This window comes from Schistocerca nitens, chromosome 7 (genome assembly GCF_023898315.1).
Source record: "Schistocerca nitens isolate TAMUIC-IGC-003100 chromosome 7, iqSchNite1.1, whole genome shotgun sequence".
NCBI classification, from domain to species: domain Eukaryota; kingdom Metazoa; phylum Arthropoda; class Insecta; order Orthoptera; family Acrididae; genus Schistocerca; species Schistocerca nitens.
In genome coordinates this window covers 273,083,552-273,097,584 of record NC_064620.1, presented here as the reverse complement: position 1 = coordinate 273,097,584, position 14,033 = coordinate 273,083,552, and positions in this window count along the sequence as shown.

Sequence of the window (14,033 nt, the reverse complement as noted above, 5' to 3'; positions counted from 1 at the left end):
GGAGTGTAGCCATGTATGGAAGTGAAACATGGACGATAAATAGTTTGGACAAGAAGAGAATAGAAGCTTTCGAAATGTGGTGCTACAGAAGAATGCTGAAGATTAGATGGGTAGATCACGTAACTAATGAGGAAGTATTGAATAGGATTGGGGAGAAGAGAAGTTTGTGGCACAACTTGACCAGAAGAAGGGATCGGTTGGTAGGACATGTTCTGAGGCATCAAGGGATCACCAATTTAGTATTGGAGGGCAGCGTGGAGGGTAAAAATCGTAGAGGGAGACCAAGGGATGAATACACTAAGCAGTTTCAGAAGGATGTAGGTTGCAGTAGGTACTGGAAGATGAAGAAGCTTGCACAGGATAGAGTAGCATGGAGAGCTGCATCAAACCAGTCTCAGGACTGAAGACCACAACAACAACAACAACAACAACAGTTCCGAAACACCTTTTGCTTAAAATCTCGTATAGATGTGTACTACTACAGATTCCTTCAGGCAAATTTTTTTGACCTGTGCTGCTCTTTCTGCAAATAATCTATCATAATCTGTACTTCCCGTAACGGGCATTTCAGTATGATGACATATGTTCTTTCTAGTGAATGTGATAATAAAAGTACCACTTATATTAGATTTTATTACTGGCGTCATCGTATTAATGAACGAGCTCCTCACCAGATCATGAAGGCCCAAGCATTATCTACCGGCCGCCGTGTCATCCTCTGCCTTGCGGTGTCAAGCGATTGCAGAATGGATAGGCATGTGGTCAGCACTCTCTCCCGGTATGTTTCGCAGACTTTCCAGAGCGTGGAGCCTCAACGAACCTGTCGATTAGCTCCTCAGCTGGCGTCAGGAGGCTGAGTACAATCCTCCTACCAAGAAAAAAAAATAAAATACAGTCTTGGAAGTTACGGGAAGTGAAACCCGATCCTTCCCATTGCAGTCATTTACGTTAGCCAACTAGTATTTTTTATTTTTATTTTATTTTGTTGTATTTTACCACTCAGCTACGGAGATGGACAGGTCAGTGTATTACATATGTTAAATACATCAGTTTGATATTCACGGGCCTGAAGAAGATCTGTGTTACGATGATTTATATTTTGTGAATAAAGCCATGTAGGGCGCTTAATACATTACTTTATTTATTACGCTGTTTAGATCACAGCCATCATTGGATCAAAAATAGGAGCTTCCAAAACAAGGTAAAGTGTTAGCATCAAAAACTTTCGGTTAATCGGGACGTTAGCCTCAGTCATTTGGCATAAGTTTTTGGTACTGACACTGGACCTTCTTTTGCAAGTTGTCAGTTGTGATGTGGTGATGCAGTATCCCAACAATAAAATAAATCAACTGATCTAACCAGTTTTATTCAATGAATCTTCACAATGTGTAATGTCCCCACAGAAAATACCCGCTACCACGCACCAATTAATCATTTTCAATCAAACCATACACATTCATTCACTTTGGAAAAGTTATCTGATCTGATTTTCTCGTAATATATGCGGCGACAGCTCGACGACGTCAAAGTATTTTCTAGTGCGTTTATTCTTTGAAATAACAGAGATGCATATATGCATTCTCCATGGTTGTTAAGAGTGGTAACTAGGACAGCTTCTGGAGTATCTGTTGAGGGATCGACGTGTTTCTGAGAGATACATACTCTGCTTTTCTTCTCACAAAAGCGATTTGTTTTGAAGAGAAAGAGATTGTAAAAGGAAAATAATTAAGGCGTGGAATCACCGGAGATCTGGACATGTAATGGAGATGGATTTAATACACGATTTCCTCCATAAATAAGGTTTGTGACTTTTTTGTTCTGGAGTGAATGAACGAATGAATTTTTTTCTGAATCATTTGTTGATCACGTTGGTTCTGTAATTAGTGGGGAAGTTTCAGCTGTGTCGAAGAGAGCTTGCAATCACTGAGTCTGTGTTAAATCATCCAAAAGGGCTTCGTACACATCTGGAATTCGCAATCTTTCGTAAAAGGAACAAATTGTCCAAACGATTGATTCTCCCGACTAACTGCAGTGTTTAACAATAAGAATAAATGTAAAGATCTCTTACAGCAAGCCAGCTGCTGATTACCAAGACGAAGGACTCCACCAAAGATTCTATTTGGCTGATTTTTTTTACCACTATACACGTAATGAAATCTGATATTAAAAACTATACATAGATAAAGGAGAGAAAGAGAGAGAGCGAATGAAAATAGAGATAATACTAATAATCCTCCATTAGTCTAATTTATCGCCTGTCTTATCACGGATCAGCCGAGAACTGGGAGGGCCTTACTTTACTGTATAGACTTACGTGTGAAGGTGAAGGGATCTTAAAGACAACAGATACACGTCTATACAGACACAACATTACACAGAGATAGCGGCTAGCTGCATTGATCATCTATTCTTAGATAAAGAGACGGCAACTTATTATTCGAACACTCAAATTGTTAAAAATGCTCGCGGTCTCATGCACGGAATTTAATTCCTTTATTAATAAAATGAAAACTGATAGTTGATTAGAGAGTTTTATTCAAGCAGCATCTTGCTTCGATGATCAGAAACTGTGCAGCACCACTTTCATAAAATATAATTTCCAGATACAATTTGTCTTAGTCAGTCGATCCCAATAATCAAATCAATCACAGAAGGAGAAGCGAAGAGAATAACAGAAAATATTTCTGATAATGTCACATACTTCGCATCTTGGTTTCTTAGTACTGGGTTGCATTTTATTCATAGTTATATGTAGTGAGCTTTTTTTAGCTTAATAATTTATTACATAGCTACACTCATTTCACCTTTTTTCTTAGTAATGCGAATTCCCGTTCCCGCCAGGTATCTTACGTTCGTGGGGCAACTGGAAGGTCACGTACTAAGCCTTTTGTTTGTCAGAGAAGATGCTGGAACGAGAAGAACCTGCTCCAAGACGGAACGCCGACAACAGGCGAACCACCATACCACACCCAAACGGCACCATTGGCAGGATTTGACGCTGCGTCTACCGCAAGCACACAGACCTCGAGGTTGGATAGCGGAGTAATGTGATGCAGTAATCATCTTTTTAAATGTTGGGGAGAAAATAAGATCCAGATGTTCATTAGAAAATGCATAGTCATAAATGGAATAGGCAATACCTATGCAATCCGATAAAATTGAAATTCTACCCACCTCCCCTTCTGAAGTTAGGAAAATAATAGACTCACTCAAAAGTAAAAACGCGTATGGAATTGATGGCACCCCCAGAAACGTACTAAAAGCTTTTTCCCAACATATAAGTAGGCTTCTCAGCCGCTATGTAATAGCTCATTGAAACAGGGCATTTTTCGTGCTAGATACACTTCTGGAAATTGAAATAAGAACACCGTGAATTCATTGTCCCAGGAAGGGGAAACTTTATTGACACATTCCTGGGGTCAGATACATCACATGATCACACTGACAGAACCACAGGCACATAGACACAGGCAACAGAGCATGCACAATGTCGGCACTAGTACAGTGTATATCCACTTTTCGCAGCAATGCAGGCTGCTATTTCCCATGGAGACGATCGTAGAGATGCTGGATGTAGTCCTGTGGAACGGCTTGCCATGCCATTTCCACCTGGCGCCTCAGTTGGACCAGCGTTCGTGCTGGACGTGCAGACCGCGTGAGACGACGCTTCATCCAGTCCCAAACATGCTCAATGGGGGACAGATCCGGAGATCTTGCTGGCCAGGGTAGTTGACTTACACCTTCTAGAGCACGTTGGGTGGCACGGGATACATGCGGACGTGCATTGTCCTGTTGGAACAGCAAGTTCCCTTGCCGGTCTAGGAATGGTAGAACGATGGGTTCGATGACGGTTTGGATGTACCGTGCACTATTCAGTGTCCCCTCGACGATCACCAGTGGTGTACGGCCAGTGTAGGAGATCGCTCCCCACACCATGATGCCGGGAGTTGGCCCTGTGTGCCTCGGTCGTATGCAGTCCTGATTGTGGCGCTCACCTGCACGGCGCCAAACACGCATACGACCATCATTGGCACCAAGGCAGAAGCGACTCTCATCGCTGAAGACGACACGTCTCCATTCGTCCCTCCATTCACGCCTGTCGCGACACCACTGGAGGCGGGCTGCACGATGTTGGGGCGTGAGCGGAAGACGGCCTAACGGTGTGCGGGACCGTAGCCCAGCTTCATGGAGACGGTTGCGAATGGTCCTCGCCGATACCCTAGGAGCAACAGTGTCCCTAATTTGCTGGGAAGTGGCGGTGCGGTCCCCTACGGCACTGCGTAGGATCCTACGGTCTTGGCGTGCATCCGTGCGTCGCTGCGGTCCGGTCCCAGGTCGACGGGCACGTGCACCTTCCGCCGACCACTGTCGACAACATCGATGTACTGTGGAGACCTCACGCCCCACGTGTTGAGCAATTCGGCGGTACGTCCACCCGGCCTCCCGCATGCTCACTATACGCCCTCGCGCAAAGTCCGTCAACTGCATATACGGTTCACGTCCACGCTGTCGCGGCATGCTACCAGTGTTAAAGACTGCGATGGAGCTCCGTATGCCACGGCAAACTGGCTGACACTGACGGCGGCGGTGCACAAATGCTGCGCAGCTAGCGCCATTCGACGGACAACACCGCGGTTCCTGGTGTGTCCGCTGTGCCGTGCGTGCGATCATTGCTTGTACAGCCCTCTCGCAGTGTCCGGAGCAAGTATGGTGGGTCTGACACACCGGTGTCAATGTGTTCTTTTTTCCATTTCCAGGAGTGTACATATATATTATTGTTAAACCATTGCCGTTATCATTTGAGATTTTCTGTGGTCTCTCAGAGTCTTTTGGTTGTGTAAATAATGGAATGCTTCTAGATAAGCTTCAGTATTGTGGTATGTGTGGAACAGTGCACAAATGGTTAGATTAATATTTAACTGATAGAGTACAGAAAGTTGAAACAAACAGTTCACATAATGTGCAAAAGAGGGCAGATTCCTCAAACTGGGGAGATATCAAGAATGGGATACGACAAGGTTCAATCCTGGGCCTCCTATTGTTCTTAATATATATTTATGACTTGCCACTCTGTTCACGGATGCGTGAAGGTAGTTCCTTTCGCTGATGATTAAAGTACAGTAATCACAGCCAACAAACAATTAGCTGAGAAAATTGTAAATAATGTCTTTCAGAAAATAGTTAGGTCGTTCTCTGAAAATGGACTGTCATTAAATTTTGATAAAATGCAGTATATCCAATTCTTTACAGTAAATGGCACGACGATATTAATAAACAGAAGGCTGTAGCTATGGCAGAATATTGCAAATTTGTGGGTGTGTGCGCTGATCAAGGATTGAACTGGAAGAAAGACATTGATGATCTGCTGAAACCGTTGAGTTCAACTACTTACGCTGTCAGGGTTCTTGCAAATTTTGGCGATAAACATATAAATAAATTAGGTTACTATGCCCATTTTCATTCACTGCTTTCGAATGGCATCATATTTTGAGGTAATTCATCATTAAGGAAAAAAGTATTCATCACCCAAAAGCGCGTAATCAGAAAAAAAGACAGATATATATATATATATATATATATATATATATATATATATATATATATATATATATATATACCAGGGTTGAAACTTGGATAGTAAAAACTATTTATTTGCAGCTCGTACAAAATAGATACGTGTTTCAAAGTTTTACTGACCTTCAAAGTAGTCACCAGCATTATATATAACCCGTTATAGTCCGTTGCCAGCGATATGGAAGTCTTAAGATACTCTTAGCAGTGCCAGTTGTGTTGACAATTCGAGCGGCGCGGTCTATTGCCCGACAAATTTGTAGCAGTTCTGAAGCGAATGCCGTGAAGTATTTCCTTCAGTTTAGAAATCGCGTTGAACTCACGAGGGCTAAAGTCAGGGGAGTGCAGTAGGTGGTAGCACTTAGCAGCCCCATCAGTCAAACAAATCAGTAACAGTTTGCGCTGTACGTGCTTGAGCATTGTTGTTGTTGTTGTGGTCTTCAGTCCTGAGACTGGTTTGATGCAGCTCTCCATGCTACTCTATCCTGTGCAAGCTTCTTCATCTCCCAGTACCTACTGCAACCTACATCCTTCTGAATCTCTCTACGATTTTTACCCACCACGCTGCCCTCCTATGCTAAATTTGTGATCCCTTGATGCCTCAAAACATGTCCTACCAACCGATCCCTTCTTCTAGTCAAGTTGTGCCACAAACTTCTCTTCTCCCCAATCCTATTCAATACCTCCTCATTAGTTACGTGATCTACCCACCTTATCTTCAGCATTCTTCTGTAGCACCACATTTCGAAAGCTTCTATTCTCTTCTTTTCCAAACTGGTTATCGTCCATATTTCACTTCCATACATGGCTACACTCCATACAAATACTTTCAGAAACGACTTCCTGACTCTTAAATCTATACTCGATGTTAACAAAATTTCTCTTCTTCAGAAACGATTTCCTTGCCATTGCCAGTCTACATTTTATATCCTCTCTACTTCGACCATCATCAGTTATTTTACTCCCTAAATAGCAAAACTCCTTTACTATTTTAAGTGTCTCATTTCCTAATCTAATCCCCTCAGCATCACCCGATTTAATTTGACTACATTCCATTATCCTCGTTTTGCTTTTGTTGATGTTCATCTTATATCCTCCTTTCAAGACACTGTCCATTCCGTTCAACTGCTCTTCCAAGTCCTTTGCTGTCTCTGACAGAATTACAATGTCATCGACGAACCTCAAAGTTTTTACTTCTTCTCCATGAATTTTAATACCTACTCCGAATTTTTCTTTTGTTTCCTTTACTGCTTGCTCAATATACAGATTGAATAACATCGGGGAGAGGCTACAACCCTGTCTCACTCCTTTCCCAACCACTGCTTCCCTTTCATGCCCCTCGACTCTTATAACTGCCATCTGGTTTCTGTACAAATTGTAAATAGCCTTTCGCTCCCTGTATTTTACCCCTGCCACCTTCAGAATTTGAAAGAGAGTATTCCAGTTAACATTGTCAAAAGCTTTCTCTAAGTCTACAAATGCTAGAAACGTAGGTTTGCCTTTTCTTAATCTTTCTTCTAATATAAGTCGTAAGGTTAGTATTGCCTCACGTGTTCCAACATTTCTACGGAATCCAAACTGATCTTCCCCGAGGTCCGTTTCTACCAGTTTTTCCATTCGTCTGTAAAGAATTCGCGTTAGTATTTTGCAGCTGTGACTTATGAAACTGATAGTTCGGTAATTTTCACATCTGTCAACACCTGCTTTCTTTGGGATTGGAATTATTATATTCTTCTTGAAGTCTGAGGGTATTTCGCCTGTCTCATACATCTTGCTCACCAGATGGTAGAGTTTTGTCAGGACTGGCTCTCCCAAGGCCATCAGTAGTTCTAATGGAATGTTGTCTACTCCCGGGGCCTTGTTTCGACTCAGGTCTTTCAGTGCTCTGTCAAACTCTTCACGCAGTATCTTATCTCCCATTTCATCTTCATCTACATCCTCTTCCATTTCCATAATATTGTCCTCAAGTACATCGCCCTTGTATAAACCCTCTATATACTCCTTCCACCTTTCTGCCTTCCCTTCTTTGCTTAGAACTGGGTTGCCATCTGAGCTCTTGATATTCATACAAGTGGTTCTCTTCTCTCCAAAGGTCTCTTTAATTTTCCTGTAGGCAGTATCTATCTTACCCCTAGTGAGACAAGCCTCTACATCCTTACATTTGTCCTCTAACCATCCCTGCTTAGCCATTTTGCACTTCCTGTCGATCTCATTTTTGAGACGTTTGTTTTCCTTTTTGGCTGCCTCATTTACTGCATTTTTATATTTTCTCCTTTCATCAATTAAATTCAATATTTCTTCTGTTACCCAAGGATTTCTATTAGCCCTCGTCTTTTTACCTACTTGATCCTCTGCTGCCTTCACTACTTCATCCCTCAGAGCTTTGTCCTGCAAAATGATGGTCAGGTCCTGCAGAAAGCGTCATCACTTCTGTCTCTCAGCTGGTCGTAGGTTGTGTTCCAAAAAAGAACAGCATAAAGACAGAAGTGATACTTTTTAATGCTCTCCATTGAGAACAAGATCCCCTACCAGTAGACAACTAACAGGCCACATCTTTCAGAAATGTATTCGTTTTATTTTGCAAGACAGGGTGATACTTTTACTGTGCTCTATTCAGAGAAGGATCTCCTACTAGTAGACAACTATCAGGCCACTGCGAAGTTGCAAATGAGGAAGAAAAGATCTATTTTAAAATCAAAATGGATATGATTATAAGTTGCAGCTGCAAGCACTAGCTGTTCAGCGTAGAGTGTTTCTTATGCCGGCCACATCCATGTGACTTGCTAGATAAGCAGTCGGCGCTGCGAGATGTCGCATTCTCTACGTCTCTCGCAATTCCGCCTCGGTTGTGTAGAACACTGTAAAATTTCGTTGTGAACAATATAGGAGTTTGATTTCTGAACAACACTGGAGCATGTGAGGAAAGCAGTCAACTGTTCCCTGTAATGTGTTTCGTGTAAGGTATACCACGTGCCTAGTGGATCTGTTTACGTGTGAAGAACTAGTTAGATTAATAAAGTAATTTGCAGAAATCTTTTAAGGGTGCGTATAACACCTGAACAATGCTGAAGGCAAATTACCAGACATCGTTTTCGATTTACAACTGTAATTTTAGCGAGGTCTGAAAAGCAGTTCTTAGGTAGGAACTTTTATCTTACTTCAATTTTAAACAAAAATTGTCACTGTACAGGAGTTGGTCGCTGTGAATGTATTTGAAGAGTTTTCATAATACACTCCTGGAAATTGAAATAAGAACACCGTGAATTCATTGTCCCAGGAAGGGGAAACTTTATTGACACATTCCTGGGGTCAGATACATCACATGATCACACTGACAGAACCACAGGCACATAGACACAGGCAACAGAGCATGCACAATGTCGGCACTAGTACAGTGTATATCCACTTTTCGCAGCAATGCAGGCTGCTATTTCCCATGGAGACGATCGTAGAGATGCTGGATGTAGTCCTGTGGAACGGCTTGCCATGCCATTTCCACCTGGCGCCTCAGTTGGACCAGCGTTCGTGCTGGACGTGCAGACCGCGTGAGACGACGCTTCATCCAGTCCCAAACATGCTCAATGGGGGACAGATCCGGAGATCTTGCTGGCCAGGGTAGTTGACTTACACCTTCTAGAGCACGTTGGGTGGCACGGGATACATGCGGACGTGCATTGTCCTGTTGGAACAGCAAGTTCCCTTGCCGGTCTAGGAATGGTAGAACGATGGGTTCGATGACGGTTTGGATGTACCGTGCACTATTCAGTGTCCCCTCGACGATCACCAGTGGTGTACGGCCAGTGTAGGAGATCGCTCCCCACACCATGATGCCGGGAGTTGGCCCTGTGTGCCTCGGTCGTATGCAGTCCTGACTGTGGCGCTCACCTGCACGGCGCCAAACACGCATACGACCATCATTGGCACCAAGGCAGAAGCGACTCTCATCGCTGAAGACGACACGTCTCCATTCGTCCCTCCATTCACGCCTGTCGCGACACCACTGGAGGCGGGCTGCACGATGTTGGGGCGTGAGCGGAAGACGGCCTAACGGTGTGCGGGACCGTAGCCCAGCTTCATGGAGACGGTTGCGAATGGTCCTCGCCGATACCCCAGGAGCAACAGTGTCCCTAATTTGCTGGGAAGTGGCGGTGCGGTCCCCTACGGCACTGCGTAGGATCCTACGGTCTTGGCGTGCATCCGTGCGTCGCTGCGGTCCGGTCCCAGGTCGACGGGCACGTGCACCTTCCGCCGACCACTGGCGACAACATTGATGTACTGTGGAGACCTCACGCCCCACGTGTTGAGCAATTCGGCGGTACGTCCACCCGGCCTCCCGCATGCCCACTATACGCCCTCGCTCAAAGTCCGTCAACTGCACATACGGTTCACGTCCACGCTGTCGCGGCATGCTACCAGTGTTAAAGACTGCGATGGAGCTCCGTATGCCACGGCAAACTGGCTGACACTGACGGCGGCGGTGCACAAATGCTGCGCAGCTAGTGCCATTCGACGGACAACACCGCGGTTCCTGGTGTGTCCGCTGTGCCGTGCGTGCGATCATTGCTTGTACAGCCCTCTCGCAGTGTCCGGAGCAAGTATGGTGGGTCTGACACACCGGTGTCAGTGTGTTCTTTTTTCCATTTCCAGGAGTGTACATTCATGTTACGAATAAAGGAATGTGTTATGATTTTAGAAATGCCTATGGAATGTTACCTATCCCTTCTGCCTTATTTTATATTATGCCGTCCAATGATCTTTTAAATTCTGACGAATACTGGAGCCCCTATCCCTTCCCTAGTGACTCTTGTTTCTTCTTCTATCACATCATCAGGTAAGCACTCACCCTCGTAGATGCCCTCACTATGCACCTTCCAGCTACCGTACTCTCCTCTGCATTTACCAGTGGATTTCCCACTGCACCCTTAATGTTACCGCCGTTGCTTTTAATTTCACCGAAGATTGTTTTACTATATGCTAAGTCAGCCTTCCGACATTCATTTCTTTTTCAAGTTCTTAACATTTTTTATGCAGCCGTTCCGCATTATCTTCCCTGCACTTCATATTTATTTCGTTCCTAAGTTACTTGTATATCTTTATTTCTGAATTTCCCTGCACATTTTCGTACTTCCTACTTTCGTCGATTCACTGAAGTATTTCTTATTTTATCGATGGTTCCTCCGCAATTACCTACCTTGTACGTACGTTTTTCTTTCCAACTTCAGTGGCTGCCGTTTTTAGAGATGTCCCTTCGTCTTCAACTGAAGTGCAGTATCTATAGGAGAACTTGAAGCGCATCTCTTCATTCCTCAGTACTCATATCCCCCTTCTTTGTGCATTGATTCTTTCCGACTAGTTCCTTCAGCCTATTCTTCATCATTACTAAATTGTGACCTGAGTCTATATCTGATCATGGGTGCGCCTTACAATCCAGTATCTGCTTTAGATACCTCTGTCTCACCATGATGAAATCCAGTTGGTATCTTAATCTGTCACCCGGTCTTTTCCAATTATACTTCCTCTTTCTTGATTTATGAACAGATTATTCACGATTACCGTCTGAAATTTTTTGCAGAACTCAAAGCCTTCTCCTCTTTCATTTCTACTGCCTTGGTCGTGTTCTCCTGTACCCTCTTCTTCTATTATTTCTCCTAAACGGCATTTCAGTCCCCCATAATTATTAGACTTTTACCTCCCTTTACATATTGAATTGCCGGCCGAAGTGGCCGTGCGGTTAAAGGCGCTGCAGTCTGGAACCGCAAGACCGCTACGGACGCAGGTTCGAATCCTGCCTCGGGCATGGATGTTTGTGGTGTCCTTAGGCTAGTTAGGTTTAACTAGTTCTAAGTTCTAGGGGACTAATAACCTCAGCAGTTGAGTCCCATAGTGCTCAGAGCCATTTGAACCATTTGAACATATTGAATTACTTGTTCAATATCCTCATATAGTTTCTCCATTTCATCATCGTCTACTTGCAACATTGGAATATATACCTGAACTACCATTGTTGGAGTTGGTTTGCTATCGAATCGATAAAATCAACCCTTTCTGCCCTCCTTCCCCAATCATATCGTATCCTGCTCCCGTTATACAATTTTCTGCTTCTATTGATATTACCCTGTACTCTTCTTTTCACTTCACTCCACTGACCCCCCACTATATGGAGAACGAACCTCTTCATTTCCCTTTTCAGATTTTCTAGCTTCCCCGCCACGTTCAAACTTCTGACAGTCCATGCCTCCACTCGTAGAACGTTAGCCTTCAGTTTGTTATTCAATATTTTCCTCATAGTCATCTTCCTCTTCGCGGAGATCTAAATGGGAACCAGTCTGGAATCTTTTGCCAGTTGAGTGGTCATCACGACACTTTTTCAGTTACAGGCCAAATGCCGCGTGGATACACATTGTGTGTCTTTAATCCAGTGGTTTCCATTGACCTCTGCATACTGATGTCGTTGATCATTGTTGACTCTTCTGCCTTTTAGGGGCTATTTCGCGCTTAAGGGGCTCCGGAACGCCCTATACTTCCAATGTTAAAATAACGCTTATAAATTACATCTTTCCTCACAAAGTATTTGAGGTAGGAAGTTGAACTTTTTACAGATTATTTATTGGAATATGGGCTACAACTTAACACAGGGATTTTACAAAATTTTAGTTCAGTTATTAAAGATGATTTTTTTTCAATTGTAATGAAAATTCACAACATTTTTTGCAATTTTTTATTTATATATTCAAAAATATACAGTTTTTTGGAAAAAGGCTGTGTTAAATTATGCAGAAGGTACTGTGTAACATTTACTGAAAGTCTGAAACAAATATGTTTGGAAGATCCTTAGAAAGCATGTAATTAGTATGAGAAAATAAAAGTTTTGGGAATCGAGCGACAAAGATTGGATTAACTTTTTAGTGCATTCCAGGTCCATAGGATGGATTATCTTCATCCTCTGCAAACTCCTCCTCCAGCTTCCTCTTGTTCCTCCTCCTGTTTACTCTTGCTTGTATTTCTAGACTCTTTACAGCCCTGTCTGCAGCCCGAAGGCGTTCCTTGTCTAAAGCAAGCATCGCTCGTACCATGTTAGAACCTATCTTCATTCCCATAATTCTAAATACCTTGCACCTTACAAATGTTGCCATCATTGAAAGTCGCAACAGCATCATACACACCAAAGTGAAGTGTTTCTATTCCAACAAATACAGTCTTGGGGATTCTCGACCATATAACACTATTTACACTTTCATTGGGGTTTTGAGTTTTTCCGTGAATACACTTTTTCAACAGTTCAGGTGCTGCTAAGTCTCTGAAAATAGGTTTTATCACCTCCATTATTGCATGAGGCAGACTATGCTTATGAGCGTACACTTCACCAGTTAGCAATCCTTTCTTGTATTTACACCAACTGTCTTCTTCTTTGGGACACAAGCTATGTTGGGGATTTTCATCGGTTGAAGAAGTATGAAAAAAAAGAGCCCAAACAGCCTTCTTCATTTCGTCGACACTTTGTGTATTTTGCCTAATAGCCATTCCATAATAGTTCTGTATTTTGTCAATTACACTGTCAGTTAACCTTCCCTTCCCATCCAACCCTTTACCATCACTGAGTTTTTGTTTTTTGTACGAAGCTTTCAGTCGCCGAAGTCTTGTTCCCATTCGCTTCTATACGTGTCCAATACACTCAAATTTCTGCACTACAACATCATCACCATAGGACTTCAGTCCTTGAACATGTTTGAAACTTTTAGAATCACCGTCACCAAGGTAATTAACATATCGCACTTTATCACACGCCTCAGAACGCTGGAATATACTGGCAACACCAGCCACTTCCATTCCTCCACTACTGCCACTATAGTTAGCTTTGCAATTATTTTCATGTGTACCTTTATATTTTTGTGGACATCTACAATACTTTGATATTACTGCTACATCTAAAACTTTCCCTGTATACATACTGGTGGCAGATACTACACCATGAAGAGATGTGTGTCCCCGTTTATGCCAGGTACCATCGAACGCTGCAGTCAAATCTCTGTTACCATTATTTTCCATTATTGCCTCTTCCACAGCGTTCTTCATAGCTTCTATACAGACATCTTCTACTTTAGACCCTATTAATTTATTATAGGTCGTAAACTTGGTTGGGGGATTTGGAAGATTCATGATGCCACAGAAAATTGCACCTGCAGTAGCACCCTTACCAACTGAACGCAAGGAATAAACAAATCTAATGTTGTGTTCGTAGATTTTGCTACCATTTTCTTCAGTTGCAGTTACTGCAACACTGTTCCAAAAGGTGGTCATGTATGAACACTTATCACATTTCCGTTGTATTTCACTAGCAAGTCCTACGTGCTTTATTATGGAGAGTTCCAGACCAACTTCACTACAATGAATACATCTTACACAGTTTGCAAAAATTCCTTTGAGAACCGACATATCAAATATTTCATTCACATCCGATTCGC